A 13099-nucleotide genomic window follows, 5' to 3' on the forward strand; every position below is an offset into this window, starting at 1 on the left:
AACTGAAGACTAGGAACATATTTTACAAATCTGAATTGGACCAGAAGTGCTGTCGTTTTAAAACTTGGACAAAGAATAGGCAACCTGCTATCAGTACCCTAAAGCTATAGTGTACTGCTGATAGATACTGAAGTAGTTCGCATCAAAGGGATTATGTTGGTTTACTTCTTAGCATACTAGGCCTCAATAATCAGTTATTACTTTATTAGTACCCATAAGGCTAAATTTTACATTGGAAAAAAAGAAAAAGTTCTCAATAACAACATACAATGAACTGCTCACTTACAACTGCATATTCACTTGTCCAGCAACATCCAGAATTACTTGCAAGAGAAATGCAGATTTGCATCTGCTTTTTGACTCGTTTTAGTATGCATTTAAAAAACATAACACAATTACTGACTCATCATTTACTGTTTAACATAAAACGTGTTTTCATCCAACAGTTATAGACAATTTCTACATTTTTTAAGATTACTTCAGCGCTCATTTCTCAAATATAAAATGAAAATTCAACAGAATCAGTAATGAAGACATTGTGATTACAGAAGATATATTATTACAAGAAATGAACACAAAAATTAAAAAAAAAAGGCAAATAAAAGAAAGCACATAACCAAAACTACTCTAATACACACTTTCCTGTGAGAAACTTTAAGAAATTACCATCTCATAAACACAGGGAGTAAAAATGAATGGGAGAAGTAGCAACAACAAAACACGCAAAAGGAATTTTATTCCTCTCCCTTTGCTAATCCTGAAAACAATGAATTTTAAATGAACAGAAGAAAAAAGAAGAGCAAAATACCCTAGTAAAGCTAAAACTAAGAGGTTAAAGGCTAAAATCTCTTAACTAAAATATATTTTTCTTGAAAGTATACTTTTTGGAGATATTATTGATGCAATCTATGAAACATTTTGGACAAAACTGCTACTGGTTTGAATTCAGCTGACATGATTTTCTTCCTCACAGTGTATTACTGCTGACATGATTAACGTACAAGTGATGGTTGAAGAGGCTAGCATCTTTTTGTAGATGGTTTCTCTGAGGTATGGTTATGTGTACAGGACATATAAATGTATATTTGGCGGCTTAACAAGTGTTCTGGAAATGAACTAAAATCTCCTAACTACACAGAAATAGGCTGTGTAGGCCCCAGTGTTACACAAGGATCTGCAGATGAGTGCAGAGGAAGAAATACCTTCTCGTGCTCAACAGAAAGAGACTGCTACCAAAGCTTTAACCATGCTTTGGTCACACAGAAGGACCTAGTTAGGAACAACACCAAAATAAATATTGATGTGGTAGGGAAGCCTAGCAATAAAGTCTTCTCGTCCTTGGTGAGGCGCACACTTTCATTCCCATCATTTCTAACACCCACCATTTCAGGCATCAACAGATAGCATAAAGCCACTAATTTTCTTTTGGCTCTTCGCTATATGTTCTGCTATCTGGTGTTATGTGGTATTTTTTCCAACACCTGCAGGTTTATAAAATTAGATTGCCTGATCACTTCAGAGACAAACCCTCTCTCTTTGGCTCTATATTACAGCTTCAATTTATTAAATACTTTCTTGACAGCATTTCCCAGTTGACCAGACACCAAGTGAAGTATCCTTGGAATCCTTCTGTCACTTTATGCTTTTTGGTTACCTGTTCATCAATTGGTAACTCCACCACCAGAACTGGTCAGAAATGTTCAAAATGGTGAGTCTGCCACGGTAAGACCACATTTTCAGGGGACCAGAATATTCTCGAAACATCATCAGCTCCTCTAAATGGTCACACTAATGCAGCTTTAAAGTCAGCTTATTAAAAAATCCAGTAAAAAGAAAGTGACTGGCAGTAGAAACAAGTGAATAATTATCAAAACCAGAAAGAAAATTAAAATAATGATATCCTAATTATTCCACCTCTGCATAGCACTTGAAGTTGATGCCTTAAAATCCATGTCTTCTGGGAGCCTCAGCATGAACAGGAGAACTGTTCACAGTTAAAAGTTAGAAAATAAAGCAAGTGTTATTTCTATTTTTTTTTTCTACAGTAGAACTAAAAAAAAAAAAATCCACAGCACAGCCTTTATATTCTTGTTCCCACTGATGTACTCTAAACTACAAAAGTCATCTTCCCTCCACCCCCCCATTCATGGGCAAGCATCACATTTCTATTTCTTCCACTGCCTTTTGTTTTTACCTAATGATTTCTGTATTTTTGAATTAATTGCTTTACACTGAAAAAAAAAAAAAAAGGAGAGACTGAAGACCAACCTGAGTGCTCTTTCTTTCAGGTTGAATTTTGAAACTTATGTGACATCTTAAAAAATACCCAGATTTCAGCTGTTTCTCTTTTTCCAGTTTTCTCTTTTCTTTTTCCTGGTACTTTATGAAGTATTTAGTTTAGAAGTCACATGCCTAATACTTTTACTGATTGTACTAATCATTAACCACCCATACCAAAGACGTTAGTTAATTTTCTTTTTATTACAAGACTTTCAGACCAGCCCAAGGCTACTTTCAAAGAAATTAAAACAACTGCAGGACCTGAGTGGAGATTGTTAACCTCAGACAGAATTCAGCACTTATAAAAATGCTTTTCTAAGTTTTCTTTTCTAAGGCAGATTTCTTTTCAAGGCCTTTCTCTTCCTCTTTTCCTCTTTTTTTTTTTTTCCTTCTTAAAGGAAAAAAAAATCATTGAATGGCAGCTTTCATCAAGTCCCTTGCCTTTTCATTCCATCTTGCTAAAAAAAACTTGGATTCCATCTGGATAAAAATTCTGACCGTGAATACCTGCGGATGTCCACTAGATCTGAAATGAAAGATTTCTATGAGATTACATATAAACTAGATGATAGAAATAGTAGGTAACAAGCACAGCTCCTTTCTCTGCTTTAGCTGACCATGAGCATATCAGACGTGGTCAGATCCTCCAAGAGCAGCAGCTCACTCATCCTGCTGCCGAAGTGATGCAGGATTTGAAGGGGGGCAGGATGGCGGCTATTTGCCTGACCGACTGACACACCTGGGAGAGATGCAGCAGCATCAGAAAGGTCTAGGGAAGTCCTGTGTGATCTAAAGAGAAGCATTAATTTCCAAATCTTACCAAACTGCATCATTAAGTCTAATAAAGGTTAAACGAGAAATGATAAAATAAATAAAAATAAAATAAAATCACTAAGATGTCACAAGACTGCAAAGCCACGGTGATATTGATTTCTTGTGATAGGTATTCAGACAACAGTACAGAGTTGTTGTATAACTCTTTTCAAATAAAATGAATATTGGCTTTTCAGAAAAAAAGCACTTTTTGGTTCATTTCATCCTGTGAGAAATCTGGTGGTTCACGTGATTTGCACTTGTGGCGCTTGTCTACATCGCCAAGCAAGCAGGCATTGCTTCTACAATGTACAAGTCTTATTTATTTTTTAAGCACCACATATTTATTTCTATTAGCTCATTCCATTTTAATTGCTGTTCTCACTATGCAAATTGTGCAGAAAACCAATATGTGATGACAATGAAAAGCAGAAAAAATTACGAAAACCTATTAATAAGTATCCTGAACTAATTTAGGATAACTTTATAACTCATAGTCAGGCTTCTTAGTCATCTAAAAAACAAAGAAACCCTTTAGCAGTCTAAATATATTTATTAGTAACTCACGAGTTCTCATGTTAAACCTTAGCTGAGGATCACCATAGCTTCCTTCCTATTTATTTTGCTTCCATCTTAATCTTGCTACTCCAATTACTGAAAATGTTACAGAAGCTCTGTAAACCTTCCAGACGCAAACATATCATTGCAGGCTAATTAAGCAATGGGCAGTATAATTTTCTGCTGCAAGTCAAGCAAATGCAAGTCAAACTCATCCTTATTTCTAGATTTCCTACAACATATAGCAACTGAAAGTTGGAGAGGCTCCTTTCCTACAGTACAAAAGAAAAGCAAGCTGGGATTGATCCCTAACAGCATGTTATTTTTACTTCAGAGTAATATCCTAAAAAGTAGTTCATTCACAAGTCAAATTCCCAGGCACAGCACTGAAATCCCATTGCTATCAGTGAGAGTACGTGGGGCTTCTGTGTGGAGTCCATCCATAAATGTATTTATTTATTTTTAATGTTCAAGGATGCTCAAGATAGCTTCCAAATCAATTGTCACGAAGTTTTTGTGATGGACCTTTGAGCCCAAGCAGCTTTCAGGCAAGACAGCAGTAGTAAGTGCTTCCTTTTGACAGGCTGTTTTTCCATTCAGCTTTTCCATTTTACTTAGATGCTGGATTCCTCAAACAGCAACTTCAAAGCTCTGCATTTCTGAAAAGTGTGAATTATTAATAGCAATATGGTTAAGCTCCTGTGCATTATTCATTTATTCTTATGGACTATTTGTGCTTCTGAAAATTCTCTCCTCCTTTTTTGCTCAACCTTACATGCTAAGGTACCTCACAACAGCATGAGCAATGCATTGGCGATTGCTGGAAAGACAACAGCACCTACTTATTGCAATATAAGCAAACTGCCAAGCAAAACTTTTTTGCTGAAAAATCCTTGCTTTTGCACATGAAAAAGAAATAAATTATTGTGGTTGTAAAACGCTGATCCCAAACCATGCTGATCCCTCTTTTCCTGCTTTGCTTCTTCCCCTGGTAAGTCTGGTACAGTCCCCAGATGCTCTGCCCCTGCATCCCCAAATGTGCCCCAGAGAGCAGCTGCCAGCGACCCATGGTAACGAGCATCGCCCCCAGCCCACAGGACCGATGGCTGCACTGGGACAGCCCTGGGACTCACCCCAGGGCACTTGGGGTTGCCACCGTGCCTCTGGGCTCCTCTCTGTGTGTGGGGACAAGCCTTCATTGGGCTGATGTCTCTGCCGTGATTGGCCTGGCAGCAGCTGGGGCAGTACAGCACTGGGTTTCCCCTACCCGGCACTGTGCTGATCAGCTGCTCCCCGTATGAGGAGAACCCAAAAGGTGCGACCTTCCACCCGCACTTCAGCCCAGTGACAGCACGTTCAGGTAGATGCAGGCTGAAGCTACCCAACACTCCTGCTGTCGCAAGCATACGGCGACAAAACTTAGCAGAAGATAACCAGGAGAGGCTGTTCCACCAGTCCCAGACAGCATTTTGTCTTCTTAGGCTGCATTTACTTCAGTGATACTCACACGCACTATCTGCAAGTTAGGCTCATAAAGATGGATGACCTAAGATAAAATCTGAAGCTTTTCTGAGATAGCTCTGGCTGTAGCCATGACTATATGAGGAAGAATGCATCTATAAAAGAGTTAACCAGGAATAGTTATTCACGTCTAAATTCATATTTTTGGGAAAGAATTGACTGTTCTGGTTAAGAGACTCCTCGTTTAAAAAAAAAAAAAAGGTTTTATATATTTAAAGGTCAACTTATTAAAGATGTAATTATTGGACTGCATTGAATTCCAATATCTTTTAAACAGCATTAAGTATGTAACTCCTAACAACTACTGCACATTAGGCATCCAAGTGCCATTCAAATTCCTGACAGAATACTTGCCTGCATCTTGGAAAATCTTAAAATCAAAATCTGGTTGTGAGCAATCCAAAACCCCTAGGTGCTACAGCACTGAGTGGAATTTCACCCGAACAGCTTGGAAATCACAACCTTCCCCTACAAAGCATCAGCTTACAACCAGCCTTTAAAGATGTACACATGTTCATTTAATGCTTCATATATGCTAAAAGTCAATTTTTGTATATAGACTAATCTCTTATCTATCTTTAAATGTATCTACAAGAGGGAAGTATTCTGCACAAGGGGAATTTTGACCCCCAGGCCTCTCCACCTCGACGATTCAGCATCCAGCAAGACATGTCACCACACTTCATTTTTAAGTATGATGCCCACAAAGCCACATTCATTTCAAGTGGGAGGAAAAGGTAGTGCACAATGTTGCGTTTTCCTTTCAGCTGAGAAATCCAGCCTCTGCTGTGTGTTCAGCCATACTCATTTTGCATTCAGATGATACCTGTTTATTTCTCCATCTCAAGCCTTTGGCTCTACGCCCACCTGCACAGGATACTATTCCCATGCTCACTGTATTACCCCTTAGCAGAAAACTGTTTCTATCAGCTACTTTGTTCCATTTCTTTTGGCAACTGACTTGGAAATCAATACTCATTGCAGCAGCTGGCTGCAAGGCAGGGAGTGACGAGGCTGCCATGGTGCAGCAGCTGAGCGGCGCTGCTCACACGCACGTCTGTGCTTGCTACCTGCTACTAGCTACTATTCTATCTACCTGCCTCTCTCCCCACCTACCATCTCTGTGTCTCTGCAGTACTACTCACCTTTCTACATTTTTTCATTTACTCTTCTGTGCTTTTAATTTTCCTCCCTCTAACCTCTCAATGTGTTCCTAAATTCAGGAAATTCTTAGGACTGACTGCTTGTTCTACCATTTTCACTGCTCAACTCCCTTTGCTCTTTTGCTGCTATTTTCTCATACCACGAAATTCCTTTTAGAATGACCACACAGAAAGGAAAGGGAACGGAGTGCCATGCAATAGCCCTGAGATAACAAGGACTTTTTTCTCCTAAAAATTTGATTAATGGTTCAGGAAAATTACATGGTCAAAGGTACTAACTCCACTGGTTTAATGAAGCAGAAGGAAAACAATGCCAATGTTGCATATATCACACCTTCTGACTTGGAAAGGCATATCAAGTAAGTTGCTAAACAAACAGTAAGAAGTACGTAGTTTATCTGAGCAAGAGTAATTGTACTAAGTCAGACCAGTAGTGACATTTCAAACACTTTCCAACTCAAAATCTTTCCATCGTCACAGTAATTATCTGGAGTGTGCGTGACTAGCTACAGCTCTTCAATAACTGTGATGTAATTATGAATTTTTCAATGTACATTTGCGAGCGCTCTACTTTCTTTTGTTTGTGCATTTCCCTTGAGCAATCAGTGCTATGCTGAAATCCAGTAAGAATTGCAGCAAAGCAGCAAGAAAACCCATGCGTCGTCTTGCTGTACTTTATTACTAAATAAAAAAACAAACACCATACAAACAGTGGCATGCCGTTGTTCAAAAGTGATTTTTGCAGATACTCTTCATACAGAGTGCTCTTCAAGCTATACTCCCTTCCTCTAACTGCAAAGACAAGCTAATTCAGCGTGTTTCCGTGGGTTCTGTTTTTTTCAAGAGCTCCTCCCTTTAAACAGATCAAATAGTTGCATCATAAATGTTACTGTTTTCCTGGCTCTTGCATATTGGAGATGACCCAAAAGCATAACTAAGATATCATCCTCTTCAAAACCCCATTTAAAATAGTCAAATGAATCGTGAATTAAGCTGCGGCCTCACCAGTCAGGGAAATGAACAATTCCTCACTTAAGTAGTCACACTGGCTTCAAGCCCTCACAAGCCAGATGATAACCCAAATTGAGGCAGACTCAGAATCTCATTCTGAGCAAACAGAGATGAATTTGCATTCATTGAGGCTCAGAGTTGTTAAAACATATTGCTGTACACTGTAGCTTAGTTTTGAGTTACACTCATCTTCAGTAAATAGCCTACCATAGAACTGAAGTGATTATAAAATGAGCTTGTAAAGGGAGTGCAAGATTTGTATCCTGAGTAATGCTATACATGTATCATTCTTTCTGCAAATCTCATCCAGTATCCAACTCTAGACAATACAGCCACCCTACCTTCTTCACTGTAGACAGGCCCAAGCAGAAAACCAGACTTGTTGCTTGTCAAACGTGGATTTAGCACAATTAGTTTCTGCTATCACAGCATACCAAAAATGCAAGTCGTTCACCCCAACTTTTCAATGAAAAAACACATCACTTCGTTCACTGCTACCTAACTGCAGAGCTTGGGATTTGGGACTGCCTCTACTTGAGACAATTGTTCAGTTTGTCACGGTTGAAGCCATAAAATATACTTAATCACAAACTGCTGACTACTGCTAATTTTTTTTGCAAAATTTTATAAAATCAAATCCAGTATACTAAAACTATTATTACAAATACTCAAGAGAATAATTCACACTGCCAGACTTGTTTCATTAATCTTCTTCACTTAGCAGATTTCAAAACTGAAAAAAAAAAAAGTGAAAGAAACCAACCAAAACATGGAGACAGGCCTGGAACTTGTACTTTTGTGGTGATGTGCAATGAAGTATAAACGGTAAAATGAGAGCCCTAAAGAAAATCAGTTTTGGCACAGGATGCCTATTTTAACAGGTCCTTAGTGAGGGAGATACGAAAAGCTCTGGAACAGGTACAAGGTTTGACCACAGATAATACCCTGCTAAGCTGTACTTAAATCAGCGTGTAGGAAGCTAATACCCAGACATCTTACCACAGGGTCATCATCTGCAGCCAGACAGCAGAGCAATGCGGCAAACCAGAAACTCAGATTTCCTTTGGTTTCTCATTTTAAATAGTTGCTCAGTGAGGAAAAACATAACAAGACTTCTAGAGCACTGTATAATAGGAGGTTAAACATGCCATATTTAATGACTATTTTCAATTAAGTTCCATACCACAACAGCACAGTCTGGAATAAAAAGACTGATTATGGGCTCTTCTAAGATGTTTGATTGAAAAAGACGAAGCGCACCTTAAACTGCGTAGCTGTACCAGGCAACAAATATAAGAGCAAATACATTCAGGTTTAAGTCTTTTTAAAAAATTAGGCTTGGCTTTTCAGTGCACTGACAGAGCATTATAAATGGCACCATTTGAATATGGTATCCTTTTAAAGGAGTGTATTAATAGCTGTGCTGGTCTCAGCTTTCAGAGTCAGGATGAGGATAGCTTTGAAATTTTCAGTAGATGCTAGTTTGCTCCTGGGAATACAAATGAAAGAGTTGAGCCCTAAAAATTCTTTTCCTCATGCTAATATGAAAACTTGTTCTTTCTGCTCCTGCGAAAAACAGGTAAAAGACAACTTCTCATGAACTTGCAAGACAGAATGCATCTTCTAGTAGCTTTCAGCAGCTTCTTTGGATTACTAAGTGTACTAGGTCCACCAGAGCCAATGAAGTATCAAACATCCTTGGAGAATTCTCCAAGAAAATCCTAATTAGAACTCTAAATTTCTGAATGCTGAAAACTCTGGAGCACTATAAACACAGGTGATCTTTACAAACCCTCCTTTAAATTCACAACCTGGATGCAAATTGAATTCACAAGTTACTTTAGAAGTAATGCAGATCATTAAGATCTTAAAATTACAGTAAAAAATAACAACAAAAATGCTCTACTCCAAAACAGCAGTGCTCCTCTAAGAAGCTCAAAGGTGTTTGTTCATTAACAAAGAGCAGTTAATGAAGTAACAAGTGCTCCCATATAGGGAAGACTGTAGATTTTTAGAGGTTCTCAATCCAATCCTCAAACTATCTAAAACACACTACAACTTCAGATAACAAATTTAAGAAATTAAACAAAATATTTGGCACTGATCAGTTCAGATCTTGGAGTACATCCTTTGTGGAAATGCCCAATTTGCTCAGAAATCAGGCAATTCCAAGATAAATCCCTCGAGGAGCTAAATCAGCACTCACTAAGAAAAGCCACGCTGTGAATTGAAGTTGCTGAACACCTTTCTGTCCTGTTACACAACTTGAACAGAAAGAATGAGAAGTACCTCAAGCTAGGCACTGGATTTAATCTGCAATCCATGTCCCTAAAACTCATACAACATGCTAAAAAAAATCCTCAGTTTTACAGCAAGAATATATTTTCTTTTATTTCTCCCAGCCTTTCTCTCTCATTAAAAAGCTTTAATAGAGGCATTAAAAAAGAACAACAGTCAGTAAGAGCACCCAACAGAGCACACAGGAAATTGTGGTCTGTTTATCAGGGCTAAAAATCTAGATTCTAAAATTTGAAGGCATCACTATGGCCTTGACCCACACCCAGAACGTAGGTTTTTACCTTCTGTCAGGCCAGAAACATTCAAACCCACTCACAATGAAGTGCCTGTTAAAAGAAGAGCCTCTTCCAAGCCTTGGGTTGCCTCTCCTTCTGAAGCATTTTTCAGTGAAGCTTCTTAGGGAAACAAGCAGTTGCTTTGCACCAGACCCTTATCCATTCCAAGCTCCACAAAGTCTACCATAAGGCCACCACACACTTTGATCTTCTGCATTTAAAAGGATGCTACTTGACTGTGCTTGAGATCAACTACCAAATCCCAGCCAGCTGTCTTTCCCTGGAATTATTAAGCTACAAAGTGTCTATGGAGACAGTCTTTGTCTTCAGCAACTTTACCTCATTCTTGGTTGTCCTTCCTGGACAGTTATTTATTACTTAGAGGTATTAAGCAAAACTGCAAATTAACATCTGATGGGAGATTTTTCTCTTCTAAAGAACTAAGAAACATTTCTTCCTTTTCCCCTCGACATAATTCTTATGAGGCCATAGGTTGAATCCCCCTTTGAAAAGATAAGAAGTATAAAGGTACGGCATAGTATATGAAATAATGACATATTTGAGAATATTTCCGAGGAAAGTAATTTCAGAAAAAGCAACTTCTGCCACAACAGAAGTTAAAAATAGCAATATTCTACAGATGGCTCAACAGATCTAATGCACTACTGTGCAGACACATGGATTAGTCTACCTTCTGCACATTGCTCTTTTTGATAGGGATACCTTCAGATAGGAGAAGGGGAACAAAAATTGTAGGGGTGAACGAGATTCTTTCTTCAAACCTCACAGCGTTTTCATAACACTATGCTGTGCTATACTGCTGCTTTTGAAAACTGAGAGTTTCACTCTGCGTATACAACCTGAAGCGGCAGCAAGACACAACCACACTGGCACGTTACAGTGGCAGCCTCCTACTGTGAACACCTCCTCACTCTGCCAAGGAGGAAAAACAGAAGAAAGAAAACAAACTCCAACGAGAGACAAATCCTTGGAGTATAAATGCATTTTTCTTGGTTTTCTTCTCTGTTGAGGACTCCCACACACCCAAGAGCCTGGCGAACTTGGTTTTAATTCTCTCAAGCCTTGTAAAGATAGCTTTGGTACAAAAAATGCTATTTGTCTTCTCAGCTAGTAAAAAGCACTCAGAGCAGGTAAGGTAAAGAAACACAATGCTATCTAAGCCATTCAATCTCCTATCTTAAATGTTACCTCTCTTCAAGTTGGTTTGAATATTGCATTATACGGCAGCAGGTATACAGCCGCTGCATCTAAAAAGGTTAACATCAATTTCTGGTTTTTTCATCAACTATTGTTTTTGTTGCTTTATACCTTTCCTATATGATTGAGAATCCACATTAAAGTTATGCCCCTTCAATCCCCCGCAAAAGAAATGAAGCTTGGTCTTAATGCAAGTGAAGCATGTAAGGCACAGCTGTGATGGGCAGTTGGCCATTTCGTGGGGATTACCACTGATTTTTTTAAAAAAAAAAAAAAAAAAAGGGAATTTAGGGCACAGTTCTGTGAGCAGCTAGAAAAAAAATAGAGCATTTAGTCAAAATCTCAGCTACGCTAAGTTAGAACAGAACTTTACTGGAATCTTAAAGTAGGAGAATAACATAAAAGACCGAGTTTGGAAAAACTGAAGGCAATGACATGATGCTCAGCTTCTGCGATCAGTTTCCGCCAACGACAAGGTGCCAGATTCTCCACTTCTTTCAAACACCTCCTGATTAGATGATGAGTTCTTGATTGTGATTTATGTTTTCTTAGTTTTTCTGTAGCCTTTCACCCAAGATTTCATGCTGTCCTCCCGCATCCCCAGAAGCAGCAGGTTGAGAAAAGCTGAGACCAAACTCATTCAGATAGATTTAGCACACATCACACTGCAGATGAGGTTATCAGGAAAGCGATGCACAGCCCAGTTGTGCTGTTTAGGCTACATAGCTCCACAAGAGCATTCTCCCTTTTTCAAAATCTCAGTACTGGCTCAGTACCTTACTCAGGATTTCTTCAGGTGTAAGGAAAAGAGAAGGATCTGCTTCTCAGTAGGTTACTGGTTAAAAACACTAGATTATTATTAAGTTTTATGACTACCACAAACACACAATTTCTTAAATTGTGCAGCGCAGCTTGGTTTCAAAGCAATTAAACATCTTCCCTGAGCTAGAATATGACGAAGTTAGTTTGGGGCTATTTTTTCCCCAATATTATTACAAAGCAGCTGAACAGCTCCTGAAGAGCCTTGACAGGGACTCCAACTAATCATTACTGTAATGTAAAAAAAAGTTTTCTAATTAAAAAAAAAAACAACAAGAACAACAAAAACCACAGATTTACAACATAGATTCAAATCACTTGATGCTTTTATAAACGCATCCATGGCACTTGAAAAAAAAGATTTTCTTATCCTGTTTAATTAACTTTGTACTCGATAAACTAGATGCAATGTGTAACAGCACTGCTTGTTACTGCATGTAAGATAGGCAGTAAATGCAAAACCTCTACAGCAAGGAACTAAATTTATCATGGGATTACCAGAATGGAATAAGTGCTTTGAATTATTTATTTCTCACTAGCCATTCAAACACAAGAACTTGAATGAGGGCAAATCCAATAAGTGAGCCCATGACTTATGTATGGAGAGCGCCGTATTAAATCATAATTTATGACATACTGTACTCCAAAAATAAAGAGTTGTTTAACAACTAAAACTAGAGGAAGCATGGAAAGATGCTGATTGTGAAACAAATCTGGGTTTCGTGTTACCTGGCAAAGGAGAATTAGAAGAAAAAGAAAAATATAACGCAGGAAAAGAGCATGGGTTCCACGATTAGGAAAAAATACTGGGAGTTTACTGGGGAAAGGACCGTTTACCATCGCAACCACAGCAAAGGCTTCGCAGCATCCCTAACCCCAGCGGAGGACGTATTCACCATAGCGCTTGCTGGCCAGCACAGCCCGTGTTCTGCCAGCCAAGGGGACCCGAGGGGTGTCCTAGGGGTGTCCTAGGGGTGTCCTCTCTGCACCCCTGCCCCTGGTGGGAGCGCGGCGGGCAGCCCCCCGCAGCCGCTGCTCCGCTCCCGCATCCCAGCGATGGACCGCCCGTCCTACGGGGGCAAAACTTTTCTCCCCGAGGAGAGGGGAGGGGAGGGGAGGAGAGGGGAGGGGACCCCGGCCCCC

The 13099-nt window shown here is 39.1% G+C and overlaps 1 protein-coding gene across 20 annotated transcripts in view; it reads right to left on the reverse strand.

Annotated features, from left to right (window-relative positions):
- The window catches only part of ANO3 (anoctamin 3), a 262541-nt gene that overhangs the window by 131307 nt on the left and 118135 nt on the right, over positions 1-13099 (reverse strand). The window lies entirely within an intron of this gene.

Source organism: Anser brachyrhynchus (genome assembly GCF_964034855.1).
Source record: "Anser brachyrhynchus genome assembly, chromosome: 5".
NCBI classification, from domain to species: Eukaryota; Metazoa; Chordata; class Aves; order Anseriformes; family Anatidae; genus Anser; species Anser brachyrhynchus.